Here is a 15,631-nt window from a genome sequence, read left to right as displayed (position 1 = left end):
CCTTGGCCGGAGGCGTGGAGGGAGTCTGGTTTGTGCAAAAATCTGACGCTATTGGAATTGTTCCCTATTGTGGTGGCAGCAGAGATTTGGGGAGAGCGGTTAGCGAATAAGCACGTGTGTTTTTGGTCTGATAATCTGGGAGTGGTGCAGGTGATCAATCGTTTATCTTCCTCTTCTCTTCCGGTGCTGGCGTTAGTTCGTCACCTGGTTTTACGGTGCCTGGATTATAACATTTACTTTCGGGCCCGTCATGTCCCGGGGGTAGATGATAGAGTCGCTGATGCTCTCTCTCGTTGTCATTGGCAGGTCTTCCGGGAACTTCATCCGGAGGCGGACGAAGGTGGCAAGGAGTGTCCTCCGTTCCTGTGGCGTCTGGTGGACAGCTGATGTCGCTTATTAGCTCCTCGGTCGCGCCAACTACGTGGCAATCGCATGGTAAGGCCTGGGCTGAGTGGTTGTCGATGGTGGGTTCTAGGGACGTGTCCTCTCGTGAAGATATCCGGCTGGAGGTCACGGTGGAATGGTTGCTTCGTTTGCATTCTTCGGGTGTGTCTTCCCTTGTTGCACTGCGGCGGCTGTCAGGTGTGGCTTTCTTTTTTAAATTGTGTGGTTGGACGGATGTAACAAAACACTTTGTGATTCGCCAGGCCATGCGGGGCTGGCGGAAGGCGTATGTAGCGCGTGAGTCGCGTCGCCCCTTGTCATTTTCTTTACTGTGTAGGTTGATTGTTTGTTGCGCTAGCGTTTGTAGATCTGCATATGAGGAATCTATTTTTGCTGCCAGTTTTAGTGTCGCTTTCTTTGGTGCATTGCGTGTTGGGGAATTATTGGCCCCGTCTCTTAAGAAGGCGGGTGGTTTGTTGGTGCAGGATGTAGTTTTAGCCAATGGCGCCCTTCGCATTAGGGTCCGCCGGTCTAAGACGGATCCGTATGGTCGCGGGGCGTGGATCCCGCTTCTTCCTGTTCTGGGTCCCGCCTGCCCGGTGAGTTTGGTGGGGGAATTCATGAACAGGAGACGCAATGGTGCTAATTTCTTTTCGCATGAGGATGGGACTCCGGTGACTAAGTTTCAGTTTACGGCTGTTTTTAGACGGTGTCTTTCGGAAGTTGGTGTGGATCCGACGGAATTTGGCACCCATTCGTTCCGCATTGGTGCGGCTACCGAGGCTGCTAGAGCGGGTTTGCCTGAAGCGGAGATTATGCGTATTGGTCGCTGGCGTTCATCTTGCTTTGCGCGATATATCCGGCCGGATTTGCTGCTTTAATTAAATATATAATACTAATACAAGCATGGAATTTATGATGAAGGTAATGACGGTATTTGAACAATGTCATGTTAATGTTCAGTTCTTTATTACAGGCGTGGTTATGTTCTGGTGGTTCTTCTCTAACGTGGTTATCTTTTCAGGTGCTGAGCGTCCAGCAGTATGGATTGTTGGGCACTCCTACGTATTTTGGGCGGCACAGCGGGCCGAATGTCGGCCTGGCGGGCGCAATCTTGGATTTCGGAACGTGGACGTCCTATGGAGAGGTGTTCGGGGCCTACGGTGGTCACAATTACTCACGGAGGTGGTCGAGATTGGTGTACGTTCGGTGGGTCCGGTGATCTTGGTGATTCATGCCGGGGGTAATGATCTGTGCCATTTACGAGTGGCGGAATTGTTGACGCTTATGCGTTCGGATGTTGAGCGTTTTCCGTCATTTTTTAGGGAGATGGTCCTAGTGTGGTCAGAGATTGTCCCAAGGGTGGTGTGGCATGGGGCCCGGGATGGTGAGGCGTTAGAAAAGGGCAGGCGTACGGTGAACGCTCGGATCTCCCGGTTTGTGCGTTCAAAGGGGGCAGTGGTTGTTCGCCATAGGCAGCTAGAGGGTGACAACCGGGCGTTGATGAGGCCGGATGGTGTTCATCTTAATGAGATCGGTCTGGATATATTCTTATCGGGTATTCAGGATGGAATTGAGCAGGCCATGTTTTTGCTGGGTGGTGGTCGGAGCCACGTGTAGGCACGAGTCTCCTCCGTGGCGGTATATAATTCAGTATGGAGTTGGTTATGGCACAAGGCAGACTTGCCCGCTGGGAGGCAAGCGGCTGGCATACTGCGCCATTTACAGTTATGGTGTTATGATTAAATAAAGTAAGCTGTGGCCGATCATCACCCAGCATTAAAAGTAAAATGGTTGTCGGTCTCTTATTTAAGGGAATGGGTTGTGAGTAGGCCTGACCGGGTGGCCCATCCCCCCAGGGGTTTTATCCCTATTTACCAACAGTCTGGGGAGCGCCCGACAGCCTATGGAGGGTGATAAGAGACTGGTGGTACTCCCTGATCCCCTTTGCCCCCGAGTAAATAATGGGGTCATGGCCCCTTTAAGGGGTTTGTGAGCAGAGGCCTTCCCATGAGCCAGTGGGAATGGGGCGGTGCTGAGGGGCTATATATTCCTGGGAGTGAGCGTTTCACTTCCTCTTGACGGCGGATGTGCTGGTTCCCACCCGCCCTCCCCGAAAAGGTTGATGGTTTTGATGTATTGCATCCGTTTTCCTCACGCGAGGTATTTTTCAAAAAAAAAAAAAAAAGACTTAAAAAAAAAATAAAAAAAGGAAAAGAAAAGAAGGATGTTGATGGAAATATAAATGATATTTTTTGATGTTATGAACACAAGTCACAGCTGGCGGTATATAATTCAGTATGGAGTTGGTTATGGCACAACGCAGACTTGCCCGCTGGGAGGCCAGCAGCTGGCATACTGCGCCATTTACAGTTATGGTGTTATGATTAAATAAAGTAAGCTGTGGCCGATCATCACCCAGCATTAAAAGTAAAATGGTTGTCGGTCTCTTATTTAAGGGAATGGGTTGTGAGTAGGCCTGACCGGGTGGCCCATCCCCCCAGGGGTTTTATCCCTATTTACCAACAGTCTTAGCTTTCAGACACTAGCGATCCGCTAGTGTCTGCTCTGCCAAACAATCCTAATATAATAGCTTTTGGGGCAGCCGTTTCGCTAAAAAAAGAACTTATATTGATATGCTAATGACCCTCTAGGTGCTATGGGGGCGTCATTAGCACCTCGAGGATCGGTCTACCTTCACAAAATGCCACCGCCCAGCGCGTCCCTCCAGCTCGCCCATCTCCTCCAGAATGCGAGCAAGCGGACGACTTCTCGCGCATGCGCCATGCGCGTCTGTATTTGGCGCATGCGCAGTGAATGTCCGACCGCTTCCCTGCTCAGACATCTCCACATCCTCATCCTGTGCCGATGGAGCACTGTGACGTCATCAGCGCAGTGGAGATGTCTGAGCAGGGAAGCGGTCGGACATTCACTGCGCATGCGCCGAATACAGACGCGCACGGCGCATGCGCGAGAAGTCGTATTTGCGGCCTGTGGCGGTGCCATCGGGTCCCCATGCGGCTGTAGGGGGGACCCGATAGCATGGAAAGCAGCGCGATGCCTAAGGAAGGCATCGTGCTGCCTTCCGGTGACGAGCCTGTGAGATCCAGCCCCCTGGATCTCACAGGCCGGAAGCTGTATGAGTAATACACACAGTATTACTCATACAGCCAATGCATTCCAATACAGAAGTATTGGAATGCATTGTATAGGATTAGACCCCCAAAAGTTCAAGTCCCAAAGTGGGAAAAAAAATTAAGTGAAAAAAAAGTTTTCCCCCAAAAAATTAAAAGTTTCAAGTACAAAAAAACAAAAACGTCATTTTCCCCAAATAAAGTTAAAAAAAATGGTAAAAAATAGGGGGGGGGGGGGGGGGGAAGTATACATATTAGGTATCGCCACGTCCATATCGACCAGCTCTATAAACATATCTAATGACCTAACCCCTTAGATGAATACCATAAAAAATAAAAAATAAAAACTGTGCTAAATAAAAAAAAATTGTCACCTTAGATAACAAAAAGTACAACAGCAAGCGATCAAAAAGGAGTTTGCCCACCAAAATAGTACCAATCTAGCCGTCACCTCATCCCGCAAAAATTTAGCCCCTACCTGAAACAATAAAAAAATTAAAAAAACTATGGCTCAGAATATGGAGACACTAAAACATAATTTTTTTTGTTTTAAAAAAGCTGTTATTGTATAAAACTTACATAAATAAAATAAAAGTATACATATTTGATATCGCCACGTTCGTATCGACCGGCTCTATAAAAATATCACATGACCTAACCCCTCACATGAACACCGTAAAAAATAAACCATTTTTTGTCACCTTACATCACATAAAGTGTAATAGCAAGCGATCAAAAAGTCATATGCACCCCAAAATAGTGCCAATAAAACCATCATCTCATCCCGCAAAAATCATGCCCTACCTAAGATAATCGCCCAAAAACTGAAAAAACTATGGCTCTCAGAATATGGAGACACTAAAACATGATTTTTTTTTTGTTTCAAAAATGATATTATTGTGTAAAACTTACATAAATAAATAAATAAAAAGTATACATATTAGGTATTTGTGATGTAAGGTGACAAATAAACCATTATTTGTCACCTTACATCACAAAAAGTGTAATAGCAAGCGATCAAAAAGTCACAGGCACCCCAAAATAGTGCCAATAAAACCGTCATCTCATCTCACAAAAATCATACCCTACCCAAGGTAATCGCCCAAAAACTGAAAAAATTATGGCTCTCAGACTATGGAAACACTAAAACATGATTTTTTTCGCTTAAAAAATTAAATCATTGTGTAAAACTTACATAAATAAAAAAAAGTATACATATTAGGTATCGCCGTGTCCTTTTCGACCGGCTCTATAAAAATATCACATGACCTAACCCCTCAGATGAACACCATAAAAAATGCAAAATAAAAACTGTGCTAAATAAACCATTTTTTGTCACCTTACATCACATAAAGTGTAATAGCAAGCGATCAAAAAGTCACACGCACCCCAAAATAGTACCAATAAAACCGTCATCTCATCCCGCAAAAATCATACCCTACCCAAGGTAATCTCCAAAAAACTGAAAAAATGATGGCTTTCAGACTATGGAAACACTAAAACATGATTTTTTTTGCTTCAAAAATGAAATCATTGAGTAAAACTTACATAAATAAAAAAAAAGTATACATATTAGGTATCGCCGCATCCATATTGACTGGCTCTATAAAAATATCACATAATCTATCCTGTCAGATGAATGTTGTAAATAACAAAAAAGAAAAGCGGTGCCAAAACAGCTATTTCTTGTTATCTTGCCTCACAAAAAGTGTAATATAGAGCAACCAAAAATCAAATGTACCCTAAACTAGTACCAACAATACTGCTACCCTATCCCGTAGTTTCTAAAATGGGGCCACTTTTTTGGAGTTTCTACTCTAGGGGGTGCATCAGGGGGGCTTCAAATGGGACATGGTGTAAAAAAAAACGGTCCAGCAAAATCTGCCTTCCAAAAACCGTATGGCATTCCTTTCCTTCTGCGCTCTGCCGTGTGCACGTACAGCAGTTTACGACCACATATGGGGTGTTTCTGTAAACTACAGAATCAGGGCCATAAATATTAAGTCTTGTTTGGCTGTTAACCCTTGCTTTGTTACTGGGAAAAATGGATTAAAATTGAAAATTTGCCCAAAAATTTAAATTCTGAAATTTCATCTCCATTTGCCAATAACTCTTGTGGATCACCTAAAGCAGTGATAGGCAAACTGCGGCTCTCCAGCTGTTGCAGAACTACAACTCCCAGCATGCAAATACTGCCTACAGCTTTCAGCCTACAGCAGGGCATGGTGGGAGTTGTAGTTTTGCAACAGCTGGAGAGCCGCAGTTTGCCTATCACTGACCTAAAGGGTTAACAACGTTTGTAAAAGCAGTTTTGAATATCTTGAGGGGTGTAGTTTCTTAGATGTGGTCACTTTTATCGAGTTTCTACTCTAGGGGTGCATCAGGAGGGCTTCAAATGGGACATGGTGTAAAAAAAAAAACAGTCCAGCAAAACCTGCCTTCCAAAAACCCTATGGCATTTCTTTCCTTCTGCACCCTGCCGTGTGCCCGTACAGCAGTTTATGATCACATATGGGGTGTTTCTGTAAACTACAGAATCAGGGCCATAAAATTAAGTTTGGTTTTGCTGTAAACCTTTGCTTTGTAACTGGAAAAAAAAAGATTAAAATGGAAAATCCGCCCAAAAAGTGAAATTTTTAAATTGTATCTCTATTTTCTATTAATTCTTGTGGAACATCTAAAGGGTTAACAAAGTTTGTAAAATCAGTTTTGAATACCTTGGGGGGGGGGGTAGTTTAGAGAATGGGGTCATTTTTGGGTGGTTTCTATTATGTAAGCCTTGCAAAGTGACTTCAGACCTGAACTGGTCCCTAAAAATTAGGTTTTTGAAAATTTCAGAAAAATTTCAAGATTTGCTTCTAATCTTCTAAGCCTTGTAACATCCCCCAAAAATAAAATATCATTTCCAAAATGATCCAAACATGAAGTAGACATATGGGGAATGTAAAGTAATAACTATTTCTGGAGGTATTACTATGTATTATACAAGTAGAGAAATTTAAACTTGGAAATTTTTTATAAATAAAAATGAATTTTATTACTTAATTTTACCAGTGTCATGAATTACAATATGTGACGTAAAAACAATCTCAGAATGGCCTGGATAAGTCAAAGCGTTTTAAAGTTATCAGCACTTAAAGTGATACTAAAGTCCTGAAAAAAAAAATACCAAGTCCTGAAGGCTAAATAGTTCTTAAGGGGTTAAGGCTATGGACATCTTTGCATCATAATTATCATTATTATTATTATTATTATTATTATTATTATTAATATAAATTATTTTGCACATATTTTATGCTAAAGAAAAACTTTTCTGTAATTGGGTTTAATTCATTTTGTTTATTTTGACAACAGGAATGGTTATGTTATAAGAAAAGAAGTTCCAGAATTGTTATCTAATAGGGAATGCGAGTCTTCTTTAAATGCTTTATTCCATGACTAATGTAAAAAATTAAAAACTGACACCATTATAATGCATTTCAATCTCTTTCTATCACACTTAGAACCAGCCCTGTACCTCCTGTGGATCCACAGATATCCTTAGTCATTGCTCTGCTAGATTTCCACTGACGAACAAAAGGGTAACAATGTTTTGAACTTTTGATTTCAGGCTCTATATCTACCCATCCATTACAGCTTCAGACATAAGACTATCATAATTGTATAGACAATCATCTTGGCTATCTAATACATACATTGGACCTGCAACTATTTAGAATATGATAAATTATGCAGATTCTTGTCATATAGTTGCATTGTTGCTGTTTTGCTCCTGGCGGTGGAACAATCTTTTTCTTCTTGCATACTGCAAATTACAACCTGTTCTCACATTCCCTAATAGCTCAGTGTGTTATTAGGTTGATGCCCAAGCGAAAGGTCACTAGTTTGAATCCAGGAGCAGCCATGAAGAAGATTTCCCAAGAAAATAGAAACAGATGCATCCAGCTCATCAATAGCGGTATCTAGGCCTAGAAAATTGCCTAACTGCACCATGTGAGTGCCATGACAGTTGGAAGAATACAAAATGAAGTCCATCCATCCAATCCAAAGCCAAGAGGTCAAGAAGTCTACTTACTACAAGGTCCATCAGTTCTGGCGTGACAAACATGGCAATGGAGGTGGCTCGTATGCTTTGTAAAAGTGAGATCACAAACATCCATGCAAGCACCATGCAATGTGCATCACACAAGTCTGGAATGGTGGTGTAATGCAAGGCACCAACAAACAGACCAGTGATGAAAGCAAAAAGGTGTTTATTCACCAGAAACATAAACGTCCAGGACACTTGCTGGTAACAAGGAATAATAACAAAAAAACAGGCAAGGAGATTCCAGGAATAGTCCCAACCAGTGCTGAATGATGCTGTGCACTTGGCAGTCGAGTCACTCCAGATCTTGGGTCCGCTGTAAAGGACAAAGTTCCTGGCAGTCTTCAGTCACTAGGAGTTGTGACCTATACCTGGTTGAGGGAAAATAACAGTGGGCACTGATCACCCTGAGAGACCTCCTTTTAAATGCCTGCTGACCAATCCCAGGGTGCCAAGTGTCCACTACCATAGGTGAACAAATTGCCCTGCACCTGAGTACAAGGCCTAAGGCAATCACAAGTTGATTAACCCATGGCTGGCTCCCTAATCCACTTTGCTCTTGTGAGTCAGTATAATATGCGCCACTGGTCGACGAAGTGCATAAGAAGCGCGTACTCGCGACCGTGTATCCCTTTGCGAACCTGCCCTCGTGCGTACGCACGGACGCATGATTGACTCAGCGCGAGTATGCGAGCGCGTGGACCCAGATGCAGAAACGGAAGTCGCAGGAGACACCGGAGACAACCCTGGCCGCGGCATCTTGTCACTCGCCTGGCCACTCTGTCCCCGGGACTCCGACGGTCCTCTCCTCCGATGTCCACGCGAACGCATCTCCGCACTGGCTCGCAAAGGGGTCAGCGCTGGTGCATCAGAGACACGCATAACCTGTCCCGCAACTCCACGAGGACCCCTCTTGGTTCCCCTGGAGTGCAAAGCAGGTGAGTATCTTACATTACCCCCCCCTCGAGGAGGCGACTCTGAAGACTCCAAGCAAGCCTTCCCCGGATTATCCCGGTGAAAGGCTGCCACCAACTCATCCGCATGCACCTGGCGAGCAGGTATCCAACATCTCTCCTCTGTCTGAAACAATGTCATCCGGCGCTCCGTGTAATCGAAAGACATGATTCAAGAACAGATCTGCCAATTCTCTGGCCGAGGGCAATCCAGGGAGTGGGATAAAATGGGCCATTTTACTAAAACGGTCCACCACTACCCAGATTACCGTACTTCCAGAGGACCTTGGCAAATCTGTGATGAAATCCATGGAAATGTGAGTCCATGGAGCCTGGGGAATAGGCAGTGGGAGTAAAGTCCCAGAAGGGGCAGACTGGGACGGTTTACATCTGGCGCAAACAGTACATGCCTGGATATAGGCCTTAACATCCACGGACATGTTGGGCCACCACACGTGACGTTTAACAAGGGCAAGTGTTTTTTTAACACCCAAATGCCCGGCAGACTTTGAGTCATGAAGCTGTCGGATGACCTCCAATCGAAGGTTAATGGGTACGAACCATCGACCCTCGGGTTTGTCAGGTGGACTCTCTGCCTGTGAGGGCTCAAGAAGAGAGGACAAGTCCTCCATTACTTCTGCGGCCCCCAGGGCAGCAAGAAAACATTTATTTGGGAGAATGGTTTCTGGCTCAGAGTCCAGGACAGAAGCAGCCTCAGGGAAGCAGCGGGACAGGGCATCTGCCTTCACGTTTTTGGAACCTGGTTTATAAGTGAGGCGGAAATTGAAGCGGGTGAAAAACAATGCCCACCTGGCTTGTCGGGAGTTGAGTCTTTTGGCACTCTCTAGATACTCCAAATTTTTGTGGTCAGTGTAAACCGTGATGGGATGTTCTGCACCCTCTAGCCAATGTCTCCACTCTTGAAAAGCCAATCTTACTCCCAGAAGCTCTCTATTGCCGATATCATAATTACACTCGGCTGGAGAGAGCTTCCGAGAGAAGAAGGCACAGGGATGTAACCTCTCGGGGTCCCCAGAATACTGTGAGAGAACTGCCCCTACACCGACCTCTGAGGCATCGACCTCGAGAACAAAAGGTCTGGAGGTGTCTGGATGAGTAAGAATTGGTGCAATGCAAAAGGCCTGTTTCAGCGTCTCAAAGGCTCTGACTGCCTCTCTCGTCCACTTAGAAGGATTAGCTCCCTTCTTAGTGAGGTTGGTGAGAGGTACTACTATCGCAGGAAAATTCTTAATAAACTTGCGGTAGAAGTTGGCAAAGCCTAAGAAACGCTACAACCCCTTAAGATCCTTAGGTTGAGGCCAATCCAAGACAGCAGAAAGTTTGGATGGGTCCATAGCCAATCCCTTTTCTGAGATAATGTACCCCAGGAAAGGCAACTCCTTCACCTCAAACAGACACTTCTCAAGTTTGGCATAGAGGCGGTTCTCCCTCAGCTTCTGGAAAACCTGACACACGTGTCTCCGATGAGAGACCAGATCCGAGGAGTAGATTAGTATGTCATCTAGATAGACAACAACACATCTATCCAAGAAATCTCTGAGAACATCGTTGATGAACTCCTGGAAGACCGCGGGAGCATTACAGAGACCGAAAGGCATCACGAGATACTCGTAATGCCCATCTCTGGTATTAAATGCGGTCTTCCATTCGTCACCCTCTCTAATGCGAACTAAATTATAAGCACCCCTTAAATCGAGTTTGGTGAAGACTCGGGCCCCTGCCACCTGAGAAAACAGATCATCAATCAGAGGCAGTGGATACCGATTCTTCACCGTAATCCGATTAAGGGCACGATAATCGATGCAAGGTCTCAAGCCTCCATCCTTCTTCTCCACAAAGAAGAATCCAGCTCCAGCAGGGGAAGTGGATGGACGAATGAAATTCTTCTCAAGGTTCTCTTTAATATACTCCCGCTGAGCCTGAACCTCAGGCCCAGTGAGATTATAAAGATGCCCTCGTGGTGGCATGGTGCCTGGCAACAGGTCTATAGGACAATCATATGACCTGTGGGGAGGTAATACATCAGCCCCCTGAGGACTGAACACATCTCGGAAATTATGATACTGCTGTGGTAAGGTACTTAATACTTCCATGGAGGCTAGTGACAGGTCGGGACGAATGCACTTAGTAAGGCATTCCGTACTCCACTGACAGATAAGACCCGAGCGCCAGTCCACTACTGGATTATGGAGCCTTAACCAAGGGAGACCCAAAATCACGGGAGTGGAGGCATGTCAAGGACAAAAAGGCTTAAGGTCTCCCGATGATCAGCCCCCACCGTTACCTGTATTCCCGGAGTCATCCACACTGCACGACCATCTTGAAGAGGGGAACCATCAATCGCGGTCACTGACATGGTGGTTTTCGGCTGGATCAACGGGATGCCAAGTCGATGAACCAAGGTTGAGTCCACAAAATTCCCAGCGGCCCCAGAATCGATTAGTGCTGAAAACTCATGGACCTTGTCTTGCCACCGTAAGGATATGGATACCATCACCCGGCTTGGAGGAGGGATAATAGCACCTAGGGGGTTCTCCTCTATGCCCCCTAGGTTCATTCGTTTCCCGCCGGCAGGAGGGGACAGGTTTTAACGAGGTGTCCAGACTTTCCGCAAAATAGGCACAGGCCTTTCTGTTGGCGACGAGCTCGTTCTGCCTGTGTGAGATGGGAGAATCCAACCTCCATTGGCTCTTCGGCCGATTTTAGAGGCCCTGGATGTGGTCGAGAGGAAGAAAACCGAGACGACCGTTCCACTCGCCTCTCACGGATTCACCTGTCGGCATCGATTGCCTGAGAGATAGCCATTTCCAACGAGAAGGGGGTAGGCAAGGCCAAAAGAAGATCCCGGACCGCATCCGAAAGTCCCAAACGGAAGCGATGGCGTAGGGCTGCGTCGCCCCAGGTGGTGAAAGCTGCCCATCGCCTGAATTCTGCAGCGTATTCTTCAGCTGGGCGGCGGCCTTGTTGAATATGCTCAAGATTGGTCTCTGCGGTGCGAGTACGATCCGGGTCATCGTAAATCACAGCCATAGCCTCGAAGAAGGCATCCACTGACGAAAAAGCTGTATGGTCTTGAGGCAAGTTAAATGCCCAACGTTGGGGGTCTCCACGTAGCAGTGACATTACAATCCCAATTCTCTGCCTGAGAGTGCCAGAAGCCATCGGTCGTAATTGGAAATAAAGGAGACAGGAGTCCCTGAAGTTTAAGAACTCCTGTCGCTCTCCTGTGAAGGGGTCAGGCAGAGGGATCTTAGGTTCTGTTTGATGCCTTGCGATAGTGACGGGTAGTGCTGAGGCTCCCTGGATAAGCTGCTGAACCTCCTCCATCACAGTTGTCAGTTGCTCTTGGATTTGCGCTGCAGCGGCTGCTGGTATATTTGGGCGTCGTTGGAACAGCAGGTTAACGGCTCCCGTTAATTCATTCAGCTGCTGCTGGATCTTGTCCATGGCAACTGTTAGTTGGGCCCACTGTTCTGTAATGCAAGGCACCAACAAACAGACCAGTGATGAAAGCAAAAAGGTGTTTATTCACCAGAAACATAAACGTCCAGGACACTTGCTGGTAACAAGGAATAATAACAAAAAACCAGGCAAGGAGATTCCAGGAATAGTCCCAACCAGTGCTGAATGATGCTGTGCACTTGGCAGTCGAGTCACTCCAGATCTTGGGTCCGCTGTAAAGGACAAAGTTCCTGGCAGTCTTCAGTCACTAGGAGTTGTGACCTATACCTGGTTGAGGGAAAATAACAGTGGGCACTGATCACCCTGAGAGACCTCCTTTTAAATGCCTGCTGACCAATCCCAGGGTGCCAAGTGTCCACTACCATAGGTGAACAAATTGCCCTGCACCTGAGTACAAGGCCTAAGGCAATCACAAGTTGATTAACCCATGGCTGGCTCCCTAATCCACTTTGCTCTTGTGAGTCAGTATAATATGCGCCACTGGTCGACGAAGTGCATAAGAAGCGCGTACTCGCGACCGTGTATCCCTTTGCGAACCTGCTCTCGTGAGTACGCACAGACGCATGATTGACTCAGCGCGAGTATGCGAGCGCGTGGACCCAGATGCGGAAACGGAAGTCGCAGGAGACACCGGAGACAACCCTGGCCGCGGCGTCTTGTCACTCGCCTGGCCACTCTGTCCCCGGGACTCCGACGGTCCTCCCCTCCGATGTCCATGCGAACGCATCTCCGCACTGGCTCGCAAAGGGGTCAGCGCTGGTGCATCAGAGACACGCATAACCTGTCCCGCAACTCCACGAGGACCCCTCTTGGTTCCCCTGGAGTGCAAAGCAGGTGAGGATCTTACAGGTGGCCTGGAAAAAGGTGAAGAAGCCTCAACTTCAATAACACCATAAGAAGCGTTGGCTCCAGTTTGAAAAAAATTATGAACGGTGGACAGTAGAAGATTGGAAATGGGTGATTTGGATCAATGAGATGAAAGTCAATAGACTGGGCTCTGATGGGTGCAAATGGGTCTGGAAGAAACAAAGGAAAAGGGGCTAATAGATTGAGAAATTTAAGGAATCAAGTTCAGTGGAGAAAGCCTGATGATACAGCGTTCTATCACAGCCAAAGGCGTTGGATACTTGACCAGGATTGATGGTGGTCTCAATGCTGAGCTACGGTATATGCGAGTATCCTGCAAGATGATTTACTTCATACACTTGAGTACTATGGGTAAGAAAACAATGATAGAAATGGCTGCAGCTCTCACCTCTGACTTTAATCCACGAAGCACGGAAAAAAGGCCAGAACTGGGCCTAATAGAATATCCAATAGAAAGAGAGAATCCAGCTTCTTGTGGAGTAAAAAATAGTTCTTTATTGGCTCATCGTATAAAATCCACCAAAATCACAGGAAAAAGGTGTACAGTAACATGTTTCAGGCTACAGAATCCAGCCCTTCATCAAGACATAACACACATATATAAAAAGGAATGGTTTTAATATGTGTGTCATGTCTTGATGAAGGGCTGGATTCTGTAGCCCGAAACATGTTACTGTACACATTTTTCCTGTGATTTTGGTGGATTTTATACGATAAGCCAATAAAGAACTATTTTTTACTCCACAAGAAGCTGGATTCTCTCTTTCTATGGGTAAGATGAGGATTCAGTATTCCAGCAGGACAATGACCTGAAGCATACATCGAGATTGGCAAAGAAATGGTTCAATGACAATGAAGTAGAGGTGCTGGATTTGTCCTCACAGTCTCCAGACCTCAATCGAACACTTGTGGGTAGAGTTGAAAAAAAAGCTGTATTCATCAACTAACAAAGTTAGTTGACCAGTAAGCACCAATATTGGGAACATTTAGAAGAGACCCGGGAACAGATTTTGGTCGAGACATGCTTGAATCTGATCGAGAGCCTGCCCAGAAGGATTCAGGCAGTGTTGAAAGCCAAACGTGGATTTACAAAATACTAACAAAATAATAAGAATTAAAATTTAGAATTTTATGAGCAAAACAGTAACAATGCAGTTACATGACAAGAATCTGCATAACCAATAATAAGCTAAATAGTTGCAAGTCCAATTTATGTATGAGATAGTCAAGAGGACTGTCTATAAAATGATGGTAATCTCACGTTAAAAACTCTAGTAGATGGTGATATAAAGCCTGAAAGTCAAAAGTTCAAAACATTTTTACCCTTTTGTTCATCAGCGTATATCAAGCTGACAGCTCAAGGGGAGTGTCTTTTCTGCTGTAGCTCAGGGGGCGTGTCCAGCTCTCTTCCTATCACAACTCAGGAGGCAGTTGAACGATGAAACTGAGCATGTGCAGCCTTCTGGACAAAGAAATAAGAAAAAAACAAACAGAAGGTGGCACTATACAGATTCATTTTATTGAATAACTAGTAGTGGTTATACTAAATTTTCATTACCATATTTTTCGCTTCATAAGAATCACTCTTTTCCCCCAAAAGGGGGGGGGGGGCAGTGCATCTTATAAAGCGAATGGTGCAATTTTTACATGGCTGACATTGCGGCCTGCGATGTATCAGTTACACTTAAGCTCTATCACGCGAGGTGGGAGGAGCCCGGCAACTGTTGTTGCACTCGCGGAGGGGCCCGGTACAATCATTGTGCTCCATTACACCGGGCCCCGCTCACAGCAGTCTCCACATGTAAAGTCTATTCATGTAATCCTTAAGCAATGGCTCTGCTTTGTTAACCTACCGTAATCGTCTGTAGTAGTACTCACTATCAAAGCAGCAGTCAGGCCGGCAGCATAACATCACTCACTTGGTCATGCGCCACCTACTTCATTAATGAAGCTGGTGGAGCAGGAGCATTACTGAGTGAGTGACTTGACGTTGCCGGCCTGCCCGCTGCTTTGATAGTGAGTACTACTACAGACGATTATGGTAGTTTAACAAAGCAGAGCCACTGCTTGAGGATTAAATGAATAGACTTTACATGTGAAGACTGCTGTGAGTGGGGCCTGATGTAATGGGTTCTTTATTTACACAGGGACATGAAGGGGTACAAATAACTTAATACTGTGACACTTAGGGCCATGAGGGGACCAGCATAAGGTGCTATATGTGTGTCATTCACAGATCCTCCCATAACAGTGTCATCCACAAATCCCCCAAAGCAGTGTATTCTCCACAGATTCCCCATAACAGTGTCATCCACAGATTCCCCCATAACAATGTCATCATCCACAGATTCCCCCATAACAATGTCATCATCCACAGATCCCCCCATAACAATGCGGCATCCACAAATCTACTCATATCAATGTCATCCACAAATCCCCCATAACAGTGTCATCCACAGATTCCCCATAACAATCTGCTATCCACAGATCCCCCATAACAATGCATTATCCACAGATCCCCCATAACAGTGCATCATCCACAGATCCCCCATAACAGTGCATCATCCACAGATCCCCCATAACAGTGTCATCCACAGATCCCCATAACAGTGTCATCCACAGACCACCATTAGTTCAAAACTCACCAAAAGCACACCCTTTGGTTCAAAATATTTTTATTTATTTTCCTCCTCAAAAACCTAGGTGTGTCTTATCATCAGGTG

Source organism: Bufo gargarizans, chromosome 1 (genome assembly GCF_014858855.1).
Source record: "Bufo gargarizans isolate SCDJY-AF-19 chromosome 1, ASM1485885v1, whole genome shotgun sequence".
NCBI classification, from domain to species: domain Eukaryota; kingdom Metazoa; phylum Chordata; class Amphibia; order Anura; family Bufonidae; genus Bufo; species Bufo gargarizans.
The sequence above is the reverse complement of the archived record's forward strand: the minus strand, read 5'-3'. Positions refer to the sequence as shown.